The sequence below is a fragment of the Sorex araneus genome, chromosome 1, assembly GCF_027595985.1.
Source record: "Sorex araneus isolate mSorAra2 chromosome 1, mSorAra2.pri, whole genome shotgun sequence".
Lineage (NCBI taxonomy): Eukaryota > Metazoa > Chordata > Mammalia > Eulipotyphla > Soricidae > Sorex > Sorex araneus.
Window position 1 is genome coordinate 244,808,808 of NC_073302.1, and position 26,580 is coordinate 244,835,387.

General features: G+C 38.0%; 1 long non-coding RNA gene across 1 annotated transcript in view; it reads right to left on the reverse strand.

Moving 5' to 3' along the window:
• LOC129405540 (uncharacterized) overlaps window positions 1–26,580 on the reverse strand; it is a 541,664-nt gene that overhangs the window by 358,930 nt on the left and 156,154 nt on the right. The window contains exon 2 of the long non-coding RNA XR_008630633.1: window positions 3,975–4,079. This is a non-coding gene — a long non-coding RNA (uncharacterized LOC129405540). The remainder of the gene's footprint in view (window positions 1–3,974; window positions 4,080–26,580) is intronic.

A 26,580-nucleotide genomic window follows, 5' to 3' on the forward strand; every position in this document is an offset into this window, starting at 1 on the left:
ACAATATCTTCAGTACACCCCATACAGAAAGGTATTGTCAGTTATCTCTAAAGACAGTGGAGAAAGGACACTAAGGAAACTCACTCGGTGACATTATATAACCACCACAAGGTTATCCAGGGCCTAGACTTGTACAGAAATTCAGATCTGTCCAAACCACATACTCTACTTTGCCCAGATTATTAATGAAATTGCTAAGAACAGACTTGAAATTCATCAACTTGACAACTGTTTCTTGCCACAAGAGAGTTAGGCCCTCACTGTTATCATGTGCTTGCACTCAGCTCTTCATCTACTTTTCAATGCCTGAACATGGTGTCAAGGAAAAATTTTTATTATAAGAAAGTCATCTATGCCTACTCAAAGAGTCACTATTTTAGGAAGAAGTTTTATTAACATAATTAGCAAGATGTTATAGCTTAACTTGCTTAGATCACCTCATAGGTGAACTTTTATCAATTTTAAGGACTGGTCTAGTAAGCATTCTTAGATCTCAATATGATACTGTTTCATTGTTGTCAAGTTTACCGTGCCAACAAGCCAGTTGGAAACTCATTTGTTTTCTCAATTTGAAAATGAAATTTTGTTTCTTTTAATTAGCTTCTTTGGATTGGGGGTCATGTTGATCATTGATTGGTAGGAACTTCCAAGTGGTATGTTTTGTATTCTTCATTTATAAATATGAGTTCTTGTATTTTTCTGCCTCACACTCTTCTCACATCAATTTGGTACCTAGAGCCCCATGGTGGTCATCTGCTTCCTCCTCTGTAAATACTGCTTCCAAAACAGAGGTAAGAATGGCAGATCTTTTCCCTGGAAGCTTTAGAAATTCCATTCTTGGTTTTCTCTTCGTTTTGATGAATTTAAATTTATTCTGGTCTTCTCTTCCTCTTATCTTCTTTCTGCAAACCATAAACCTATAATCTGCATCTTATTGTGCTGTGCTTTTTTATGTTTAATTTGCTCTTTGCAATACTAGTTCAGCTCTTGGCTCTGCACTAAGAGAAATGGTGTTCTGGACCCTTTTCATTCTTCTTCCTCAGAGAAATTGAAACAATTTCACTTCCTTAGCTCTAATGCATAGGTGCTTTCACATGCTTGGGGCTTTTGATATTCATTTGATTTGGCAAATCACTGAACATTCCCAAATTTACTTCCTGGCTATCTAATCCCTTTGTCAGGCAGAATTTTCAGCATGCCTTTCAATACCTGACAGACATTCAATTAAAAGTGGGACACAAAGGAAGAGCAGGGATGGCGACCAGACCCTTCTCTCCAGCACTGTCTTTTTTTGATTAGTTGGCAGTCAGAAAATGGCTCTTGGATGCCAGCTTTCAATGTCTCTGAGCTAAGAGCAAAGGAACAACTGGACAAAAAGATAATTTCTCTTCCTGAATAGGCTCCAGGCACCAATTCAGAGAAATCAAATGCCTTCATATCTAATAATTTAACCCAAGGCCAGATGGGGGGAGGGGGTAAATTGTTACAAAGCAACAGAAAACCACATTTTCTTGGGATTCAACCTCACTGACCTGGAGAGAAACAAAAAAAATCTCAGTAATAAGAAAATTAAGCAACAATTTGAGCCTAATTCCTCTTCTAGCCCTGGACATCCCACATCTTGATTCTCCAAATCAATCTGTCATGATATCACCAGGACTGGAATCCCTGTTTGCTAGGCTTTAAATGGTAAAAGAAAATGGTTCCTGGGAGCATCAGCTTTTAGGAGTATAGAGAGAACACAATAATCAAGTAAAAACAATGCAAAGTGCAAAGGCATAAAAGCAGGAATTTAAGAATTTCCAAAGGAATGAGTTATGATAATGTCAACTCTGTGCTGATACAATATTGTGTAGGAATGTGCTTTAGGGTTTCAGAACGCAAGATGCTTTCCAAATGCCAGTTATAGTTTTATTCTTGCCTTTGCTGGAGGTGAAGAAAGAGGTGCTGAAGAAAGTGGAGTTCATCTCAAAAAGATTCTGTTTATAACTAGCCTTAATTTAATTTATTATAATTTATTATAATTTTCAGTCACGGTAGCATTTATGGTTAGAATGTATGCAGTTATTGCAACGCACCACCACCACTAAGGTGCCTAAAATCCTTCATTATTGTCTTTCCAGTCCATCTTGTCATCCACTCTCACCCCACTCCCACTTTTCCTTCTTGTTTGATATACTCAGTTTTGGAAATAATGATTGGCCCTAGAATACAGAACTATTTTATCTATGCACAATTTCCAAACTAATTTGCACAGGACAGTTTTATCAACCTGCAAGGCATAGTTTGCTGGATAATGACACCTAAACTAAAGGCTTAATCTCTACATCTGTTATGTGTTAACCACATTTAAAAATCTTTGTATATTAATCACTGCAAATATCAAGCTCACAGTACATTTGTTCTCAGGAGAAAGATTCTGCCATTTTGGTAGCTATTATGCAAAATATGAAATAGCACAAAGTACAAAACAATTATTTTGTTTTCAGCAAATATTGACTCTAAATTGCATTAGATGCAGTTAATAATAGCATTCTTTGAAGAGAGAATAACATATTGGCATACAAGAATGCATCTATTAATCATTAGATTGGAATGATCATTTCAGAAGTCTTTTCAGAACATTTCATTAGCATGTAATAGAGAGGGAAAATGAAAACTCTAAAGACATTTTCAGTGATCCCTAATAAAAAGTTTATTAAATGTTGCTTTTGGAGATAGATGTACATATTTTTCTAGAACTCCATAAACATCAGCGCATTTATATGCACTCAATACATATAGACATAGTAAGTTGCATAAAATGTTAGGTCATTTCTCAAAATTGCAGTTATTAGTTAATAGCAAAGCTAATGGTTACAGAATTCACCTGTGTCACCCAATTAACCACCCTTTATTTACTTCTACCATAAATCATAATATGTAGGTAATAATAATGTAGGTTCAATATAACTATATGCCCAGCATAAAAAACTATAAAATATTGCATATAATAATAAATTTCTACTTTTGTTAAGTAATTTTTCAGTTAGACTAATCCTCATTTTTTTCACCTGTGCTCAATTATGTCATTAATGCAATGTCCAAATAGTCAAAGCTAATTTGTCATTGGAAAATGAGAGCCACAATGAAATAGTGATTTAATTGTCTAAATCGTCCAAACTGGCCAAAAGGAGCCCCCCAATAGCACTGTATTCTCTTACACAATCTTCAGACTGTTCTATGAGTCATGTCACCAAGATGAAAAGATCTGTAGGGCAGGGACAATGGTTAGCACAGATACATACAGCAAGTGCCTAATAAATGCCTGTTGTTGATTTCCCCTTTTATTTCCCAAACTTAATATAATTAATTCTAATTACAAAACTTGTGTGCTAGGTCAGTGATCTTCAACCACTGGTTTGTGGACAGGCACCAGTTCACAGGTACGAAAAACGTTGTGTTGGGGCTGTACTGAGCTCTCAGGGTGAGCCCATGTAAAGTACTCTGCACAAAGGCAGGAACATAGGGACCCATGAAAATGGGCGAGATTTCTCGTATATCCTGACTAGTTTGGATGAGACTGAACATCTTTTTCTTTTGGCTGCCTTAGTAAATAATTTCCTAAATTTTGATATCTTTTCTCACAGATCCATGGTGCTACTTAGCCTGTTTGTTGTCAGGGTGCAGATCCTAGGTTCTTAGCCTGTTGCCAGTACCTAGGATCTCCTAGGTACTTAGCCTGTTTGTTGTCAGTATGCAGAAAAGCTTTCAGCTTTGCATGTTCTTCCTGTAACTCCTTTGTTGATGACCTCACTGTATTGAGCCTTTTAGAGTATGAACTGTAGGATGGTAATAAAAGGAGATTTCGGGTTCTCTACCTTTGTCACAGGTCTGAGAGAACCTGGACCCTCCTTGATATAAATCTTTTGCATCCCTTGTCTCAGCACCTCCGACTGAACAAACATTCATGCAACAGATTGGAAACCACTGACCTTGTTGACTTGGTTATAATCGCTGGTTCCTGGACTGGTATGCAAGACAGTGATGACCCACATGTGTGAAAGGGTTGATGAACACTGTGATATTCATGAGCAATTCTAAGAAATAATGCAAAGAAATTCTGTGAACTTTTTGTCCAGATTCAGTCTAAGAAATCATTTTGTATATGAAAAAATTTTAAAATTAGTAATATCTGAAACAGACAGAGATAGTGGATTTTACTAGTTTTCCTTGAAATCGATGATACATATTAAGTTCTGTGAAATCATGTAGTATACATCAGTTTATGTATGCACCACTACAAACAAGCTCTAAAAACAATTTCATCACAATAAGTAGTTCTGCTCCTTTTGTATAACATCTACCTTACCCCATAGCTGCACTACTCATTCAGCTTCCAGTTCTATAATATTACCACAAGAATGTTTAATAATCAGAATCATATGGCATCTGACCTTGAGAGTTGTGTTTTTGGTTTAGCATAATCCCCTTGTGCTGGTATCACATTGCCTCATAGTTCAATAGTTCATTCCTTTTTACTACTGAGTAGTGTTTCTCTGTGATACATATACAAGAGTGTGTTATATGGTAATGCAATGTTTAATTTTATAAGGCACTACCAACCTATTTGACAGCAAGATTGTAGCACTTTAAATTCATGCCAGAAATATAAGAGATTCAGTTTCTTTAGATCCTTCTGGCATGTGGTAGTGTTGCTATTTTTTTAACCATTCTGATCGACGTGCAGTGATATTTTGTGATGGTTTTAATTTGCTTTCCTCTGCTGGCTAATGATGTTGAACAAATTTCATGTTCTTCTTTGCCATCTGTGAATTCTATTCAATGAAATGTCTGTTCATGTGTTCTGCTCATTTTCTCATTATTATATATTTTTCTGTGGTGTTTTGGGAATTCACTTCTTCCTAGTTGTATTCTTTTTTAAGTAGATTTGGTGGTAGTAACCACAACAGTTAATTCCCATTTTGAATAGCTGATTCTGTGACTTTGAAAGAGCCACCAGATCATCTGATCACCTCTCTTAAAGATAAGGCCACTTTCACTCAAAAAGAAACTGGGCTCCAGAATCTGTAGTTTTCTAAGTCATGCAATGTTGACAGATTAAGAAGGTGGTAATGATGTCAGAATGGAGAAATAACCTATTATTTCCTAGGCCTTCTGATTTCTTGTGATTGGTTGGTTTGGGGACCTCCCAAGCACTGTTTAGAAAAATAGAGCCCCTTCCCAGAAATTTTCAGCCAAACAGCCTAGGACATTCAGTGAGGGCCCCAGAATGCAATTCTGACTTGTCCCAGGCAAGCATCTCTCCTCCTGGCTATCCCTCCAGCCCCAGGTCTCCAGATTTCATCTATAAAGGCAATATTGATACCCACTATTTCCAAGAAGGTCTATTCAGAAATCTCATAAGAACTTTGTTTCCCAAATGGATAGTGGCACTGCCCATGCAATCACTGACACCTGTGCTTATCGTTCCTCCCCAGAACCATTAAAAAATTCTCAGTGGAGGAGCTGCTGTTCTGCTATGAAGGTAGTGTTCATTCCACCAATTAACACAGCCTTTCTTCAAAATACCATGAACACTGCTGGGGCCAAGGGGAGATGGAGAGGGAGAGAGGGAGGGAGAGGGGAAGGAGGAGGGGGGAGAGAGGGGGAGGGGGAGGGGAGAGAGGGGGGGAGGGGGACGGGGAGAGAGGGAGCGCTGATCCAACAGGGACCCATGTGTTGGGACAGGAGTTTGAATCCAGCACTGTAATGCCCTATGCCACAGTACTACCTAATGTGTGAGTTCCCTGAGCACCAGTGGGTGACCCAAGTGCTACCTGGAGTCATAAGATCTGAGCAGTTCCACACCCTCATACTCTAGCATTCACCCTCCATCCCAATTGACCTAGAATTGCTATTTGAGCCCTTTCCATTCAGCACTACTTGGGAGCATCCTCCTCCTGGCCCCCAAATTGATTGAACATGCACGCTGAAGGTCTGAGAAATGAAGTGAACATGGAAGTGAATTGGTGTTGACATTCCTCATTAAACGATGCTCCATTTCCAATCATCAAAGTTAAAAAAATGAAAAACATTATTTGAAACAGAATGAGGCCCATTGTTTTTACTGTCTTTGGCATATCGAATACTCCACGGGTACCTTGCCAGGCTCTGCCGTGCGGGCAGGATACTCTCAGTAGCTTGCCGGGCTCTCCTAGAGGGATAGAGGCTTTTAGGGCGGCCTTTAATTGCCCTTACAGGTGTTTCCATGGTTCACACCATATTTTAACCCAAACACGAACAGTTTGAGGCTCTTCATGTTCCTGGAGCGAGCAGATACCACTGGGCTACACTAGCACGAGACAGGGACAAATGGAGATATTACTGGCACACGCTCGAGCCAATTGAAGATCAACGGGATGAAAAGCAATACAAGGGATTGGAAACAGAAAGAATCATGGAAGGTATGGAAATTAAACCTCAGGTTTGTCAAGAGTATCATAGCTCAAGCAGAGAAAGAGAGCCACCTTCTTGTTCTGTCTTCTTTGAGTGGGTTACACAGTTCTCACAGCCAGAAACAACTATAATATACCTGCCTCATATGTAATCCTATCAGATCATTAAGTTAAGACAATCTCATGTGCGTAAGGTATTTTTTTAGCATAGCAAAAATATTTCAGATCCACTTGAATTTACTACAGACAGAGAGATTTTACCTGTTGGTTTTCATTACTACTGATTTTTCACTTGCTATCTAACAAATCACAAATTTAGCAGCTTAAAACAACATATGTGTCTCATAGTTTTCCTAGGCTCAGATTTCAGGCATAGCCTCACTCTCACAAGTCTCCCGTTAAGGTGTATCCGACTTTATTCTCAGCAGAAACCTAGAGGAGCCTCTTTATAGGCTCATATGATTGTTGACTGAATTCAGGTCCTTTTGATGATAGGACTCTCAGATTTTTGAGTCTAACTGCAGCTCCTCGGCCTTCTCTGAAGATGCTACATTAGCAAGAACTAAAAGTAGGTAAAGGGACAAACATGATAACCTTTCAGTACCTAGAGTGCATGCCATAATGCAAAAAAAGGGGGGAGAGAGAGAGAATTGGGGGAGTTGGGGGGAGAGAGGGAGATTAGGAGAGGGGGAGAGAGAGGAGAGACTTAGGGAGAGGGAGGAAGAGGAGGAGGGAGGGGGAGGAAGGAGGGGGAGGAGGAGAAGAGGGAGTGGAGGAGGGAAGAGGAGGGAGAGGAAGGAAGGAGGAGGAGGACAAGGAAAAAGAAGAGGAAGAGGAGCAGGGAGGGGAAGGAGGGAGAGGTAAGAGGGAGGAGGAAGGAGGGAAGGGGAGGGAGGGGAGGGAGGGGGAGAAGTGAGAAAGGGGGAGGGAGGGGAATAGGGAGGAGGAGGAAGAGGAGAAAAAGAAGAAAAAAAGAAAAAGAAGAAAGTGCCTGCTATAGGATGCAGGTAGTGGGCCGGAGGGAAACTGAGGACATGGTAGTGGGAAATGTACTCTGGTGAAGGGCTGGGTGTTGGAACATCGTATGACTAAAACCCAGTCACTAACAATTTTGTAACTATATATTACCTGGTGATGCAATTAAAAATTTTGTTTTAAAGATGCTACATTAGCATGGCCATTTCCTTCTACTGAGTCAGAAGGAAATATGGTTTCCAGTCTCCTAACATGGAGTCAGAGATAATATAAAACTATGAGACTGACATCCCATTTTTTGAATTATCACATGCTTTTGGTTGGAAGTGAGTCACATTCTTCCTATAATTCCCTTTGGGAATTACACAGGACCAGAATTCATGGGTGGAGGGGGAGAGGGGAGGATGGTTACCTTAAGTATGTAGCACACTCACTGTTTTAATTTTTTAAAGCTCTTCCTGAATATTCCCCACAGTCCACCAAGAGAGCATAATGACAGAGTCAGGCTATTTTAAAAGCTAAGCTGCTCAGCAACCTTCCAAGGTTGTCAGGCTTTGAACAAAGTATAGGGAAGAAAATAATCAAGAAGTCAATGCAAATATAGAGGAGCTTGATGAAGATGCATGAAGTGTCTACTCTGGATCATTATCAAGTAAAATAATGGCAAAATTTTTACTCAGCACTTGTCTAGGGAAAACAACTTGGTTTTCCTTCTATAAGAAAGAAAGATGCTTTTGCAGAGGGAAAATTTACATCATCTGGGCACATTTCTACTTCATACTTTAAGACAGTCCCTCCAAACAGTTCTGAAATTCTGATTCTCTCCTTATCCTCCTTCTTGTCTCATTGGAAAACATATGCAACTCTCTTTCTCTTCTCCTCCAACATTTTCTGAATCTAGTGACAGATTCTGACACTTGACAATAGTGGTATCACTAAATGAAAATTCCTACTATATAGAGAGAACAGAATGAAAGACATGCCTCCATAAAGAGTGATTTAGTTCTTCATCTTAAAAGAAAAAAAAAGAAACCAAAAATGCCTTCTACTAGCAGTTCTATCAAGTAAATGTCCCCACATTCCTTCATCTAGCTAAAAAAAGAAAAACAAAAACACTAAATTTCATTCACTGAAGTTCCAATGACATAATTTTTTAACTACTCATTCCAATTTTTTTCCTCTATGTAATGCCACCCAGTGAGTAAATAGTTCACTTGCACAATTATTTCTATCACCAGCAAGACTTCACCATAGACGTGTGCTTCAGACACTATGAGAGCAACATACCCCAAAAAGAAAAGCTGCTCTCAATAATTAGCTCCTTCTCATCTTACCATATATATCTTTCGTCTTATTTTAAGGTGATTTCACTATTAGTCACTGAGTTATAGTATTACGGAATTTCAGGGGTGCAACAATATCTCTGTACAAATATAGGATTCACTGCACTCAATGTTCTAGTGCCAGCAGACCAACTATTTTTCCTTCCCATTTTCTCCTACTCACCATGTTTTTTACTTAGTCTAGAAATTAGTTTTATTAGGGTTGCAGCATTTTCTATGCTTATTCATTTTTCAGATATGAATAAAATCATACAATATTTGTCTTCACTTCCTTAGTTATTTCACTTAGCACTCTTTTGGCTCCTGTCCATCTTCCTCATGTCCTGTACTATAGAATGCAATTGATTCCTTTCTTCTTCTTTATCAAAAATTCTACACACTGTACCACAAGATAGTTTTTCAAAATACCTCATCCCATGAGGTATTTTGACCACGTTGAAAAGCAGTCAATAGGTCTCTAGGACATAGAAAATAAAATCCAAACTCCTTTGCTAGATATTTTTAAACTTTTAGAATAAAGCATCAACTTACATTTGCCAGCATTGTCTTCTTTGACAAGTACCCTCCTACACTGTCACTCAGTAATCATTTACTCACTAAATAAAGAAGTTTGAAGATTAATTTCCCCATTCCATGCCTAGTATGTGTATTCTGGCAGGAATTCCCTGTTTTTATATTGTATCAGTGTATTGTTTATCATCTTTCTAGTAGTTATAGCAATAGTTTCATGCCCCATTGGAGCTTTCCTGATTTCATCAATTGTATGCTGATATGGGAAGATGAAATAAGTAAAGAACTGCCATGATACCCTATGTGAAAAATAAAACAAAAGGGGACATCTCACTTTTTCATAATGTTATTAAGAAACATTGGTGTGGTAAATTATTTTTTAGAAAACTTCCTTGAAATCATTTTTTCAGCATTCACTTAATTCATGAAACATATTAAAATTATTATGTCTCAAATACTAATTCTAAGTATTGAAGAAACAAAGATAGGAGTTTTGACAATAAGTGCCTCAGGATATGACAGAAAAAAAACAAATGATGGGAAACTATTATTTAATGTAATAAATTACATATAATCTAAATTATATAAGTATAGTATTCTTATATTTAAAATATATATAAAATTAATCAAAGCTATATTAAATTGTTTAATAGTAGGTAGAAAAAAATAGTTGTATGAAAGAAGGTATTGAAGTTGCTAAAGAAATATTTAAGTTGTGCTCAAAATATTATAACTTGTGTAAATATCTACAAATAAACATATGTACTACACAAACATCTTTGTGTACTTGTATTATAGGCATTATGCTAAATGGATAAATTCCTGGATTTCTATAATCTCCCAAAGTTTAGTCAAGAAAATCTGGAATACCTGAATAGACCTATAAATATCAAGGAAATTGAAACTGTAATTAAAAGTCTTCCCAAAAACAAAATTCCAGGTCCAGATGGATTCACTAGCGAATTCTTCCAAACATTTAATGAGGACGTATTGCCAGTTCTTCTCAAGCTTTTCCAGGAAATTGAAAACACAGAAACTCTCCTAAACAGTTTCTATGAGGCACATATCTCCCTAGTACCAAAGGCAAACAAAGACATAGCACAAAAAAGAAAACTACAGGCTAATATCCCTGATGAACAAAGATGCAAAGATTCTCAACAAAATATTAGCAAATAGAATCCAACAGCTCATCAAAAAGATCATATACTACAACCAAGTGGGATCATCTTGGGGATGCAGTGATGGTTTAACATTTGGAAATCAATCAACATAATCCATTATATCAACAAAAAAAGATAAAGACCATATGATCACATCAATAGATGAAGAGAAAGCATTTGACAAGATCCAGTACCCGTTTATGATAAAAATTCTCACCAAAATGGGTTTTCAAGGAACTTTCCTCAAAACAGTCAAAGCTATCTACCACAAACCCATGGCAAGCATTATCTTCAATGGGGAAAAATTAAGGGCCTTCCCTCTAAGATCAGGAACAAGACAAGGATGCCCACACTCACCACTTCTGTTCAACATAGTACTGGAAATACTTGCAATAGCAGTTAGGCAAGAAAAAGATATTAAGGGCATCCATATGGAAAGGAAGAAATCAAGCTCTCACTATTCACAGTTGATATGGCACTATATTTAGAGAACCCTAAAATCTCTACCAAGAAACTCCTAGAAACAATAGATTTGTATAGTAAAGTATCCGGTTAAAAAATCAATACCCAAAAGTCCATGACTTTCCCATATGCAAATAATGAGAGAGAAGAAAGTGACATGAAAAAAGCAATCCTGTTCACAATCGTGCCTCAGAAAATCAAGTATCTCAGAATCAGCTTAACTAAGGAGGTAAAGGACCTGTACAAAGAAAACTGCAAAACACTACTTCATGAAACAGAAGAAGACACAAGGAAATGGAAACATATCCCAGCTCATGGATTGGGAGAATTAACATTGTCAAAATGGCAAATCTCCCCCAAAGCATTATACAGATTCAATGTGATCCTTATAAGGATACCCATGAAATTCTTCAAAGAAATTGATCAAACACTCTGAAATTCATATGGAACAAAAACCCCCCAAAAATAGCTAAAGCAATTCAGGGGTGGGGGGATAAGACGTATCACCTTCCCCAACCTGAAACTCTACTACAAAGTGATAATTAAAACAGCATAGTATTAGAACAAAGGCAGAGCTGCAGACCAATGGAACAGGGTGGAATATCCTTATACACACCCTCAAATATATGATAATCAAATCTTTGATAAGGTAGCAAGAAATGTGAAGTGATGTGAGGAAAGCCTCTTTAACAAATGGTGATGGCAAAACTGGACAGTTGCATGCAAAAATAATGGGCTCAAACCTCTACCTAATACCATGCACAAAAGTCAGATCAAAATGGATTAAAGGTCTCAACATCAGACATGAGTCCATCAGGTACATTGAAGACAAGGTCGACAAAACCCTCCATGACATGGAAGCTAAAGGTATCTTTAAAGAGGACACTATACTGGTCAAGCAAGTGGAAACAGAGATAAACAGATGCTATTACCTTAAATTGAAAAGCTTCTGCACCTCAAAATATACAGTGACCAACTGAGACTTAAGTCTTAAAGCTTTGTAACTTTCCACATGGTAATTCAATAAATATATATATACATGTGTATGTGTATAATATATTACTTTTATTACATATATTATGTAATAATATATGTAACATTACATGTATTGCATATATTACATAGTGTATATATAATATGGTGTACATTATATATTACATATATTATATGGTGTATATAATGCATTGTATATTATATATTATTACATGTATTATGTAATAATATATTATACTATATATAATATATTATTACATGTATTATGAAATAATATATGTAATATATTACATATATTTTATATATAGTGACCAAAATTCAAAAACAATCTACAGAATGGGAAAGGTTATTCACCCAATACCCATCTGATCACTGTATCACTGTCATCCTGTTGCTCATCGATTTGCTCAAGCAGGCTCCAGTAACGTCTCCATTCGTCCCTGTCGTGTCCAGGGTCAGGGGAATGAGGCCCATTATTGTTACTGTTTTTGGCATATCAAATAAGCCATGGGTAGCTTGTGAGGCTCTGCCATGCAAGATTCTGCATCACTCTATCAGGATCTTGGTTTTATAGTCTCTGGATGTTGGCCATTGATGGGATTACATGGCACAGGGGGCAGTTTCTTGGTGTGACTGCCTAGGTACTGGAAAATGGGGGATCTGGGTGGAAGAGGTCCAGTCCCAATCTGAACAGGCTTGGAAATCTCAGCCCCAGTTCTGACACCTGGGTTCCTCTGCTGGTTCCCTCATGCATGAGGTTTGTCCAAACGTGTGGAAAGGGGCCTTGAGCATGGCTGTGGCTGAGTTCCCAGAGGTCTTCGGCTGCTGGGACTCTGCTCGGGGTGAAAGGGAAACTCAGCCCACCCCCTCAAGGGGGCCCTGGTGAACACAGCCAGGCATGGGGGCAAGAAACTCTGCCCCTCAGAGAAAAGATGAAGTCAAAAAATTTGCATATAGGTGGATCAACCAGGAAAGTATCATGTTAAGTGAAATGAGTCAGAAAAAGAGGGACAGACACAGAAATATTGCACTCATTTGTGGAATATAAAGTAACAGAATGAAAGACTAGCACCCAAGATCAGTAGAGATAAGTACCAGGAGGATTACTCCACAGCTTAGAAGCTGGCCTCACATGCTGGGGGAAAACGCAGCTCAGATAGAGAAGGGACCACCAAGTAAAGGGTGCTAGGAAGACCCACTCGGGATGGGAGATGCACACTGAAAGTAGACTATAGACCAAACATGATGGCCACTTAATACCTCTATTGCAAACCACAACACCCAAAGAAGAGAGAGAGCAAAAGGGAATGCCCTGCCAAAGAGGTGGGGTGGGGTGAGGGTGGGGGATGGGATGGGGGTGGTGGGAGGGATGCTGGTACCATTGGTGGTGGAAAATGGGTACTGGTGGAAGGATGGGTACTCGATCATTGTATGGCTGAAATGCAAGCACAAAAGTTTTTAAGTCTGTAACTGTACCTCATGGTGATTCACTAATAATAAAAAGAAAATCACAGACACTTATCATTGCTTCAACCAGAGCTCAAGATTGCCATAACCTAGATGACAATTATCCCCAAGATTATTCCTTCCATAAATTTTGTAAGCCTAATACTGGAAATGTCTTCCTCAAAAAAGTACACCAAAACAATCAATCAGCAGCAAGACAAATTTTACTATTTTGTTGAGGAAATTGGAGACAGGTGACAAACTTGTCAACTTATAGCTAAAATTTCCCGCTAAATGTCCTATATCACTTGTCACTCAGCTGCCATGTAGGTGTTTCCACATCTCCTCCTTCCTTCCTAGACTCCTTTAGTAAATTTATTTCTCTTTTTCAGCTTCAACATAAAGATTAATTCTACACAGGCACATGCAACATTAGAGTGATCAGTGAAATAAAAAAGATTTTTGTGCCAGATTTTCAGTTTATTCTTTTAAATTTATATAATGCTTTTTACTCAGAAGAAGCTCTGGTATGTTTTCTCCATAGCTTTACTAGATTTAAATGATATTCTATATTTTTAAATATATTAATGTGCTTTTCTTCTCTATTGCCTTTATGTAGACATGACTTTTCAATTGTAACCAGAAAGACAAAATTGTTCTTATAGAATTGAAGATATTGAACAAAGACAAATAGATATTATAGGACTGAGATGATTAAAAGGGAAAAAATAGAATATATAGATCACTCCATCCCTAGAACTGGGGCAACAAGGCAAGTTATGAGAACCTATAAATATAGAACTGTCGTGAGGTAGGATTCATACTTCTGAGGGGCAGGTGTAGATAAGGCTGATTCTGAAAATGTGGAAAGTTCTAACTGAAACTAATGGTTAGAGGGCATTGCAAAAAGTACAATTTCCGGGCTGGAGCGATAGCACAGGGGGTAGGACATTTGCCTTGCACGCGGCCGACTCGGGTTCGATCCCAGGCATCCCATATGGTCCCCCAAGCACCACCAGGAGTAATTCCTGAGTGCGGAGCCAGGAGTAACCCCTGAGCATCGCTGGGTGTGACCCAAAAAGCCAAAAAAAAGTACAATTTCTGTCTTATTTCTGCCTCTCTGTAGCATTACTGGTAAAAGATTCACTAACGGTAAAAAGATAAGTGTGTTACTGTTACAAATCTAAGTAGAATCAGTGCCTTTGAGGTTTATTAACAGTTTGATAGCTGGCACAAGATCTTCTCTTTCATTAACCTCATTACTATACATCTGCTGAAAGGATTGGGTTGCATACAACTGCAATAAGAATGGTAATAGAAGATAAATATTTTTATAGCAGGAACTGTAATGGAAGAGATTAGTATTCATCTTCTAATATTTTCATAATGATTTTGAGGTTTTAGAGTCACTAGATAAACCTTGTTAAAATAAAGTATTTTTCTAAATTCTTTAATTTCATCTTCATTGACAAGTCTAGAGACCAGATAATTAAGTTTCTCTCTATGACATATAAATTCACAAACAGGAGTGAGCATTTTCCTGCAGAGAACTGTAGGAGAAAGGAGAAACACTGACAAAGTGAGTAGGTCAAAAAACAAGGGCTTTCATTCTCTTTACCTCATTTGATGTCAAACCTTAAGGGAACAGAGCAACAGGAAATACCTAAAAAGGAGGAAGATGACACACTCATAATTAGGGGCAAACTCCCAGGACATGCCAGGAAAGATGTAAGCTTCCTTCATAACTATTATTTAATACTATGGACTAGTATAGCAGCAATGTGGTGAGGAATAAGAAAGTAGGCAGAATCTTTAGTGTGAGGATGGTAACTGTTCCACACTTTTCATTAGCTATCTGTGACACACAAGGAAAGCAGAAAAGCAGAAATGTCTCTTTGCCCCACCTGGTAGTTGTAAATGTACTAACAGGACCAGTAGTGGGCAGAAACCTTAGAAAGATGGAAGAGATCAATTATGGGAACCACAAATTCTAGAGGGAAGTTTTAGCACTTTGTTTTTGACCTCAGTTAGGGCAGCCACTATGGTCATCCGTCAAGTGAAAACTAGCACTCATATATAAAGTCCATTAAAGATTCAAAGGTCATTATACTGATCCACATACCATAAGGGTTTCATCACTTGTTTACCTGCTATTGTGAGATTTTCCCCATTTTTCTTGTTTTCTTGCAAGAGAGTCTCTTGCCTGCATGCCTGGCTGTCTTCCCGGAGGCCCCTTGGAGGGGATGGGCTCCAGCTTCCCTCCATACCCCGAGCAGAGCTCCTGGCAGCCGAAGACCACCGAAACCTAGCCACAGTCATGCTCGAGGCCCCTTTCCACACGTTCAGACAGGCCTCACAAATGAAGGTATAGGCAGAGGAACCCAGGTGTGTGTAATTTCATCAATGGCTAACATCCAGAGACTTAAAAGTGAGCTCCCAGAAGAAATATCTTGTAGCCTACTTCTTCCTCTGGGAGAAACTGGCAATTTTATGAGAGTTTCCTGCCCATATGGGACAGCCTTGCAAACTTCCCATGGTGTATTCATATGCTAAATCCAGTAAAAAGCTGGATCTCATTCCCCTGACCCTGAAAGAGCGACATTGTTAGGAGGGCCTAGTCGAGATAGATTAAGATCTCGGGAAAGGGCAAAATGAGAGGTTACTGAGCCCCGCCCGAGAAATCGGTGATTAACTGGATTTTGTGATCATGATCTTATTTTATGGTTCAAACCTGGCTGTTCTTACTGCTTACTCCTGGTTCTGTGCTCAGGGAATAATTCATGGCAGGGCTCAGCAGACCATATAAAGTGCCAGGGATTGATTGAATCCAGGTTGGCTATGGGCAAGGCAAGTGCCCTGATCATGTACTATCGTTATTGTTTTTTCTTTCATTCTTTGTTCCCCCCCCCCTACTTTTTTACATTCTCTCCCCTCTTGTAATCCTCCACCTTCAGAAAAAAAATAGTTCTTATCTAACTTTGAAAGATTAATAAAGTTATTTAATATGCTTACATTGTCACAGACAATACGTGGAAAGAAGGGAACAAAGCAAAGAATTTCCAGTTTGTAAGTAAATTGCCCACAATAGAAATTCAGAAACTCACTACAAACTCACTACAAAAATGAAAGTTTTAATAATGCAAGGAGTAAAATTGGAACTGAATGGACCATGATATAATTTGATTTCACATTGTTTTTTTAATTTGGAAATGAATTTGCACCAACTGGTGGCACCTTACCTGCTGTGCCATAAATAACACCATAAAGAATGAGGAAGAAAAAGGAGTCATTAAGTTGTGGAATAGGGAAAACAGAATTTACAGAAAATATATAAATACTGAACTGATAGTGAGATTCATAAAATGGGGCTTAAAAGTTAATGTTTATCCTTCTTTATCCTTTCTTCCTTTGCAAAATACTTTTTCTATCCTTAAAGTTTCAGGAATACTGTTCTATAACCCCTCTTTGCACAGGATCAACAATACCACCGTGCCCTCTCTCCCCCGCAAAAGCCCCATTACCCACTCCTCCCATATACCTCACTTTACTCTCCAGTAACCACCAAAGTTTTTACCAAGCCTAAGAAGTAATTTTATTTTGTAGGGTTTTGTGATTTTTCTTTCCCTTTCCCTCTCCCTTTCCTTTTCTTTTTTTTTTCTTTTCTGCTTTTTGGGTCACACCCAGCAATACACAGGGGTTACTCCTGGCTCTGCATTCAGGAATTACTCCTGGTGGTGCTCAGGGGACCATATGGAATGCTGGGAATCGAACCCAGATTGGCAAAGTGCAAGGCAAACACCCTACCTGCTGTACTATTGCTTCAGCCCCTTTGTGATTTTTCTTATGTTAATTTTCTTATGTAAAAACAATTAAGTGAAATCATTAAATACTTGCTTTTCATTTCTTTATTTTACTTAGCACAACCATTGCAGTTATCTTTATTAATAAGCTTTTGTTTTTCTTCTTATGATTATTATTAAGATGGTTCTCTGGGCCAGAGAGATGGCATAGCAGATTGTGTGTATGCTTTGCATAAGGGGCCGAGGTTTAATACTTTGCACTAGTGCTATGGTACCTCAAGTACTATAGCAGTGACCTCTGAGCACAGGTTACTCCTGAGAGTAGCCTCTGAGCATAAATATAAGACCAAGGAAATGAAAGAATTACTTTTTATCTGTATTTTTCTAATATAAATTTTATATACTTAGGTATCCCATTTTGATAAACTTGATTAAACACCTGTTAGCAGTCAAAGGGACATAAAATGTTTCTAATACTAAAAAAAATTCTCTATGCCTTATCATCTATTCCTGACTACCCTCCCTACCACCAGAACCACTTAAGTCCTATCACCATAAATTACTACATCAGTAATAGTTTTTCTGAGACATATAATCTGCTTTTGTTTATATAATACATGTGAGATTTATTTTGTTCTTTAAGTAATTCATTCCTTTTATTACTTGGTAATATTCTATGTGGAAATAAGGGAAATCATGTTTATTCTGCTGATGTACATTCAGATTGTTTTCAACTTGGGATGTTGTGAATGAAACTATTATAAACATTCTTATACTCCTTTGGGCAAATATCTATTTTCTGAAGTAGCAATATAGATAGGAATCACTGTGTTCATGGAGTTTCCTCAGCGGCTGTGCCTTTATGAATTTGTCCTTATCTTAGTTGATCCTTATCTTCACCAATATTGGGTCTTTTTACTTTCGTCATTCTAATGTGCCTCTCATTGTATTTTAACTTGATTCCCTGGAAAATTTATGTTTTGCTTTCTTCCTGTACATACAGGCCATTTATGGTTTCTTTTGTGAAATCTATTTTTACATTTTAAAATGAGATTACTCATATTCTTTTGAGTTTTGTAATTTATTACATTTTCTGAGCAAAAGTTTATTGTCAAATGTGTTGATAAGACATTTCTCAGTTGGAGACTTTCCTTGCAATAACTAGCATCTTTTGAAGGAAAAAACCATTAAACATCCATTTTTGTGGATTTTTGTTTTTAAATGTTATATAATTTTATTTGTTTGTGTTTAGTGTCTTTTGATTTCAATCCAAGTAATTCCTGCCTACCCTAACATTGCCACAGATTTTGCAGCCACGCCGGTGGTGCTGGGATTCTCCAGGGCCACAGCAGGCTGCAATCAGGAGGTATTGGGAATCAGACTCTGATAAGCCTCCTATACTATGCCTGTATCTCTAATACCAATACTACATTATTATTACATTACAAAATGAGCTGAGAAATGTTCCCTATTGTGATATATCCATATATATGGATATGTATTGTTATGTATATCCCTATTCATTAAATGCTTGATGAGGCAAATAATAGAGTACTGGAATATTTTGTGCATTTTTATAAAAATGGGATTTTATTAACTACCCATACAGTTCCTTTGCTATACAAAAATATTTAAATTTTCTATTTCATCTTTGATGCTTAGTAATTTATGGCTTTATTATTAAAATTGTCCTAAGTTGTAAAGCTTTTGGCACAAAATTTCTATATTAGTTCTTATAATTTTGGTAAAATCTATAGTACACTCTTCATTTCTGGTATTGTTAATTTCTGTATTCCCCAATTATCAAACCATGTTGATAGTAGTTTAGTCACTTTATTAAACCTCAATATCAGTTTTTAACTTGTATATTTTCTCTATTGTTCTTTATTTCATTGATTTGCTTTTTTTGTTTCATTTCCTCAAGTTAATGTGCACTTTGCCAAAGGCACTTGAGGTAGAAACCTCATTGATTATCTTTTCATATAAAATTCTAGCTATTAAACTGTAGTCTATCTTCAAATGTTATATAATTTTATATGTTGCAAGTGTGAAATCTTGAAACAGCTCAGTTCATTTTTGTACCTATTTTTTAACCTCTACAAAACTAAAAACTTGCAAAATACACTTATTTTTGTTTGAACAATCAAGTTTTTAAGATAATGTGTTCATGCATGTGAAATAAACTTATTATGATCACTTCATTTATACTGACCAATATTTAGCTTTTCTGATTCATTTTGGGGGCAAAGGGAGTGGGTCATATCCGGCAGTGCATGTGACTATTCCCAAAAATATGTTTAGGGGTGCTCCAGTACCCAAACATAGAGCTGGGAGTGTATAATTTTTGGAGACGAGGGTCATACCTTGAACATCCATCCCTTATATTCTTCCCTTGGTCCTTCTTCCTCTTGGCCCATTTTGTCTCTATCCCTTTCTGTAGACATGAGAATCCAGTTTATTCATCTAATTTCTAAAGAGCCTGAAATAATTCTTCCAACATTTTTTATAGTACAGTTCTGCTGTTGATTTTTTGTCTATTCAGAATCATAGCTCTGAATTCTATTATAATATTTTCACCAAATAAACTGTTCTAGATTAACAGATCATTTTAAAAAGAATTTCTAGGATGTAATTATTTTCTTTTTCATTGTTTGAGAAGTTGATGCTAGCTGTTCCCCAATATGCCCTCTTACCCCAACATTACTACTTTTAAGATCTGCACTTTATCTCCAAGAGTTTGTCTATCTAGATTTTCTATTCTTGATACTCATTCTTCAAATTCAGTAGTCTCTGACTCAGAACCTCCATATTTTCTCAATACACTTCACCTGGCCCCATGGTGGACTTGGACAGCACGCATGGAGCCAGTGAGAAAGGGCAGAGATGGTGGTGTTGGTCGCTGGGTTTCATTTGAATCTGGGGCTTCGCTGAGTTCTAATTAGCCACTAAAGTCCCATACAGTAACTAAAGTTATATCAAAATCAGTCCAGTTTCTCAGTTCCTGTAAGTGGTGAGTTCCTCATCTGCCCTCACTTCTTTTCTACGCCTTAGAAATGAGAAGCATACTGTGCATCATTTGCACTTATGAAGGACTTTTCACCTTCAGGAGTTCAATTTATGTAGTTATCTTTATGTTCTCATATCTCTGATGAGATTTTAATATTATAAGTGTAGCTTATCTAGATTAATTTTCTATTTAATATGAGGGCAAAAGTCCTTGTATCATTTTGTCCTACAGAAAATAAATTTATCCTAATCAGATCCTTAGCTTACCCACTATACCTTTTATATCTGGTATAATATATATCTTATATATATATATATCTTGCATCATGCCTATATGTCTTTAAATAGAAGGAAGAGGTCTAGGAATTAAAGCATTTTATCCAAAAATATTGATATATATAAGAGAAGTGATTATAAATGTCTCCAGTGTATCAAGTTAAACTAAACACACTTAACTACAAAGGACAGTCACTGTCATCCCGTTGCTCATCAATTTGCTCGAGTAGGCATCAGTAATATCTCCATCTTGAGACTTGTTGTTACTGTTTTTGGCATATCGAATATGCCACGGGTAGCTTGCCAGGCTCTGCTGTGCGGGTGAGATACTCTCAGTAGCTTGTCGGGCTCTCCAAGAGGGGCAGAGGAATCAGTAGATATATTAATTAACAATGATTGCTCTGCACATTTTAATAAAGTATAAATGAATTATTTCCCTTTATGCTATCAATTTCTATGTTTAGTATATTTCTAATATACTAAATTTTCATCAAGAATCACCTAACACAAAAATTAAACTGGGAAATAAGGCCTAGATAGCTGGACCACAGCACAAAATACTGGCCCCTTCACTTTTTAAACTCTCATGTTTAACTATGCTTCAGTGCTTTCATTTTTTTTCAGATACAATAATAATTATCACTCAAGTCTCTGAAAGGTTTCTGACACAAACCTAGTATTCAATATATGTCATTGTGATGATGATGAATCAGGGGCCTTATCAGAATTATCATTTTCATCCTTTATTACCTTCAGACATATAACCAGGTTGAAAGAATAGCATGCATTACAAAGAGATGACATAAAATCAATCTGTTATAGGGCACCAACTGAAAAGGTCTAACAACTCCTTATGATTATTAACATTCCACTGCAGAAGGTAATTCTGTGGATTAGCTAATACCTGAATATTTCTTTAACTCTCTCCACTAAGATATTAAAGGAAAAAAATTAACAAGAAATGCAATTAAGAACTCACAAAATATATACTTGTCAGGGAATCAGGCTGGGGGGTGGAAGGGATCTGGGGACACTGGTGGAGGAAGTTGACACTAGTGGTGGGATTGTTGTTTGAGCATTGTATGCCTGAAAATGTATGATAAACAACTTTGTAAATTATGGTGTCTTGTAAAAAAATTTAATAAAATAAAAATGAGTCATTTTACCAAGGGGCTGGTGGGAAAGAAGATAATTGGACTTTGTGATATTTTGTTCATTGCCTAAACATGTCTTTGGAAAGTTATACTTGCAATAAAAAAAAACAACCAGACCTTTACAAAAGCAGCTACTGATGAAATCAAAAGACTGAATGGGGTAAAATATTTGCTCACCATGGATCAGACAAAAGACTAATACCAAGATTCATAAAGCACCTATTTAAATAAAAACATTAAAAGTGGGGAGAAGAATTGGACACTTCTCCAATGAAGATGTACAACAGATGGCAAACAAACACTAGGGAGCGGCCGGCTGTCGCAGAGGAACTCTGGTGACCTTGGATTTGTGGAGCTGAGCGTCAGCACGTCCTTTCCAAAAGCTCCCCTGAAGCGACTCAGTGACTCTTCTGGCTGAGACCATCTCCAAGTGCTTATGATGTGAAAACTCCAGAAGCAGTCAAAGGACCAGTACCTTCTCAGAAATCATAAAGATTTAAAAAGCAAACCAAGTCACAAGTCTAGTGGTAGCAAAAAATACTACTCATCTTGCTTCAGCAAAAGGGGCCAAGACCTTGAGACCAAAGGTGTTGCCAAAATATGACAAAGATTTGAAGATGCCGAAAAGAGAAGTTTGTGTCTGTGCAGGAGCGAGATTTGTGGGACAAGCAGATCCCAGATCTGAAAGCAGAGTTGGAGAAGATGGAAGAAAAAGTTGGCACCATGGTGAGGGATAAAACCTCTCTCTCCGCATTTAATGGAGAAACAGCTCATTGAGTCGACCAAGATTAAAGACCTGCTGAAAGCTACATTTTAAAAAACAGTAGGCGGAGGAAGGGAACTCTAAGTCTGGAGCTTCTCAGCCAGCAAGGAGATACTGAGATGCGGTGCATGATGGCTAAGCAGGAAGGCCTGGGGATGAAGCTGCAGGTAACCTCGAGGTTCGCACAGCTCGAGGGGAAACTCATTTCCATGGAAAAGGAAAAGACTGATGAAAAAATCTGAAACAGAGAAAAGCTCTCAGACTATGTTGCAGAAATTAGCTGTGCCTTGGATCAGTTGGAAAACTATAAGCTAGAGATAGCCTGGTTAGCAGAACATCTAAAAGAGAAGAATCAAGAAGTTTTAAGCCTTCAGCAGCCTCAGGACGAGAGGGTTACGTTGTTGAGAAAAGTGCAAGATATGGATGCTAATCAAAGTGAAAGTAAAGTGAAATTTATTAGTTACACAAGTGGGGGGGGGCTAAGGGTGGGGAGGCTAGGGGCGTGGGGGGGTTAGGGGTGTGGGGGGGGCGGGGTGGAGCTATACTGGGATTCTTGGTGGTGGAATATGAGCACTGGTGAAGGGATGGGTATTCGAGCATTGTATAACTGAGATTTAAACCTGAAAACTTTGTAACTTTCCACATGGTGACTCAATAAAAAATTAAAAAAAAAAAAGATATGGATGCTAGATGCCACCTGCTTGAGAAAGAAAAAGACCTGTGGGTCTAAAGAAGGAGAAGAAAATCTAAATTCTGAAATGCAAAATTTGAAAGAGAAGCTTGTTCTTGAAAAACAAGAACACGAAAAATTGCAACAGAAAGAATTGCAAATGGAGTCCCTTCTGCAGCAAGAGAAGGAACTGTCCTCCAGTCTTCAGCTTTTCAAGAGGACATGACTAAAGAAAGAAGTGGGAGTGTCTTTCATGAGGAAGGAAGAGTTACAAAAAGCCCAAGAAGAGCTGGGTAAGCTACAAGGAAAGGACAAACTGGCTGAAAAGCTGATCAGGCAACTGGAAGGGAAATAAGATCTAGAGCTGCCCAACTCAAACTTCTGGAAGAGAGGATGAAAGGGAAAGAAGCTGAGCTGGAAGCAAAGCAAACAGCACAGGTGAAGGCAGCTGCGCTTCTGTGGGAATAGCAGAATGTGGAGGCGGAGTTCCAAAGTTATAAAGCATGAATGGCAGGTGAGGTAAGGATTTGAAACTAGAAAACTCATCACTGTAGGAAAAAAGTGACTACAGCTGAGAAAACTATGGAGGATGTTCAACATAAGATGGTGACCACCAAAAAGGCAAATGAAGAGACTGCCAAGAGGCTTCTAGATATGCAGAACCAATCCACCCTTTAGGAGGCAGAATTAAGCAAATCAAAGTGTCTCTTAAAGAAGTAACCAATTTGTGGAACCAACTCCAGCAGCAAGGTGATGAAACAATCTCAAACAACTGTAAGACACTGAGAGGAAAGCTGGAAAAGAAAGCGCCATAGCAGAATTAACTGACAAAATAAATAAGTTGCAGCTTCTTTATGAAGAGCTATTTAATAAAACAAAACCTCTTCAGGTACAACTGGATGTATTTGAAGCAGAGAAACAGGCTCTGTTGCCGAATACAGTGAAGCTTAGGAACAACTAAATCAACTAAGATTCATACACTAAATTATTGGGACATCAGAATTTAAAGCAAAAAAAAATCAAGCATATTGTAAAACTGAAAGATTTACAGTTCAAATCAGTTTGTAAAATAACACATAGTTCCATGGAACATGTGTTGTCAAAAGTCCACTTTCAGTTTGCCAATAAAGAGATAAAAAAAAAAAAAGAGTGGCAAAGCTTCAGGAAGAATTGAAGTTCTGGGCATCAAACAGTTTGATCCTTCCAAGACTTTCAGTCATGAGAAAGGAAATCTTGTCCTTAAGACCCTGTTAAAAGAAGCCAATGTAAACTGCTGTTGAGCTCCAGTGGATGTCAGGAACATGCAAGTAAACCTCTGAGAACCCTGTTGAAGATGATTTTATTCTTATTATTCACTGTGCTTTTGTTGCAGTTGATGCTCTTATGTTGTATACTTGTGTTCCTCTTCCTTGATCTTCACGTTTATCTTCTTGTGCTATGCTTCTTAATGGACTGTTATTTGTAAAGCTGACTTCCATTACAAATGAGACTCATGTGACAGAGATGACTGGCCTGAGCACATGCTCCTCATGCAGGAGGCCCAGGGTTTGATCTCCAGCACCACATGGTCCTTGAGCACAGCTAGCAGTGGCCCCCAAGCACTAAGTTAGGACTAGGCCCAGAACACCTGAACACCTCCAAATCTGACTCCACACCTAAAAAAAGGTTTTTCAAAAAATTCAGTCTTAGGGCTGGAGTGGGTACAGTAGGTAGGGCATTTGCGTTCCATGCAGGGGACTTCAGTTTGTTCCCTAGCACCCTATAGAGTATCCCAGATTATTCCTGGCACCCCATATGAGCCTGCCAAGAGTAATCCTTGAGCACACAGCCTGAAATAAGCCCTGAGAACTTCTGGGTTTGGAGAAAGAAAGAAAGAAAGAAAGAAAGAAAGAAAGAAAGAAAGAAAGAGAAAGAAAGAAAGAAAGAAAGAAAGAAAGAAAGAAAGAAAGAAAAGAAAGAAAGAAAGAAAGAAAGAAAGAAAGGAAGGAAGGAAGGAAGGAAGGAAGGAAGGAAGGAAGGAAGGAAGGAAGGAAGGAAGGAAGGAAGGAAGGAAGGAAGGAAGGAAGGAAGGAAGGAAGGAATAGATTTGTATAGCAAAGTGACAGGTTACAAGAGTAACACCCCAAAGGCTATATAAAAATAATGGAGAATGAATATAGAAATATTTAATATATAATCCATTTACAATTGTGCCTCAGAAAATCAAGTACCTCAAAATCATGCTTAACTAAAGAGGTGAAATATCTATACAAAGAAAACTACAAAACACTACTACAAGAAATAAAAGAGGATATGAGGAAGTGGAGACAAATGCCCTGCTCATGAATCAGGAGGATTAACATTGTCAAAACGGCAATACTCCCCAAAGCATTATACAAATACAATGAGGTCCCTATAAAAATACTCGCGACATTTTTCAAAGGAATAGATTAAACATTCCTGAAATTCATAAGGAATACTAAACCTCTGTGAATATCTAAAGCAATCCCTGGGGAAAAGATGGTGGGAGGCATCACTTTCCCCAACTCCAAACCGTACTGCAAAGCCGTAGTAATGAAAACAGCATAGAATTGGGATAAAGACAGACCCACAGACCAATGGAATAGAGTTGTTTATCCTGGCACAGATCCTCAAATGCATGATCACTTAATATTTGATAAAGGAGCAAGAAATATGAAGTGGAGCAAGGAATGCCTATTCAACAAGTGGTGCTGGGAAAATTGGGCAGCTACATGCAAAAAAAATGAACTCAGAGACAGAGACAGAAAGGAGGATAAGAAGTGCCTGCCACAGAGACAGGCTGAGGTGGGGGTGGTGGCCAAGAGGGAGGCTGGGGACATTGGTGGTGCAAAATGTAAATAGTAAAGGGTGCTGGAACACCACATACCTGAAATACAATTATGAACAACTTTTTAAACTGTGTATATCACAGTGATTAAAAAAATCTAAAAAAAAAGTAAGTGGGCCAAAGAGAGTACAGTGGATAAGATGTTTGCCTTGTATGTGGCCAACCTGGGTTTGATTTCTGGCACCCCATATGGTTCCCTGGACATGCCAGGAGTGACCCCTGAGCACAGAGCTAGGAGTGATCATTGGGCAAAAAACCAGGAATAAGTCTGAGCACCACTAGATATGGCCCAAAAGTAAAATAAAAGACTAAATATGGAGGTGAGAGAGATAATACAGAGGTTAAGGTATATGCCTTGCTTGCTCACATTCTGATTCCATATTCAAGAACACCTGGCTCCCCCAGCATCTCTGAGTGTAGGCCTGGAGGATCCCAAGAACCCCCAGGGTGTCCTTGGTAGTCCCTGGCACCATGGGGTCTGAACAGTACAGCATCCATGAGCCCAGTGCTACTGTAGCACTGTCATCCCGTTGTTCATCGATTTGCTCAGTTCAAGCATCAAATTACCTGGCCTGCTTTGCCAAAAGCAGCACTTGAGGAGAGAGAAGACAATCCCCAAAGAGAAGTATTGGAATTGCAGATAATCCAGAAATACAACTTCTAGGCAAACAGATAGAAAATCTCATTCAGAGGAATATTTTCATTAGTATGTTCGTTGTAGGATTATTCACAAGTAG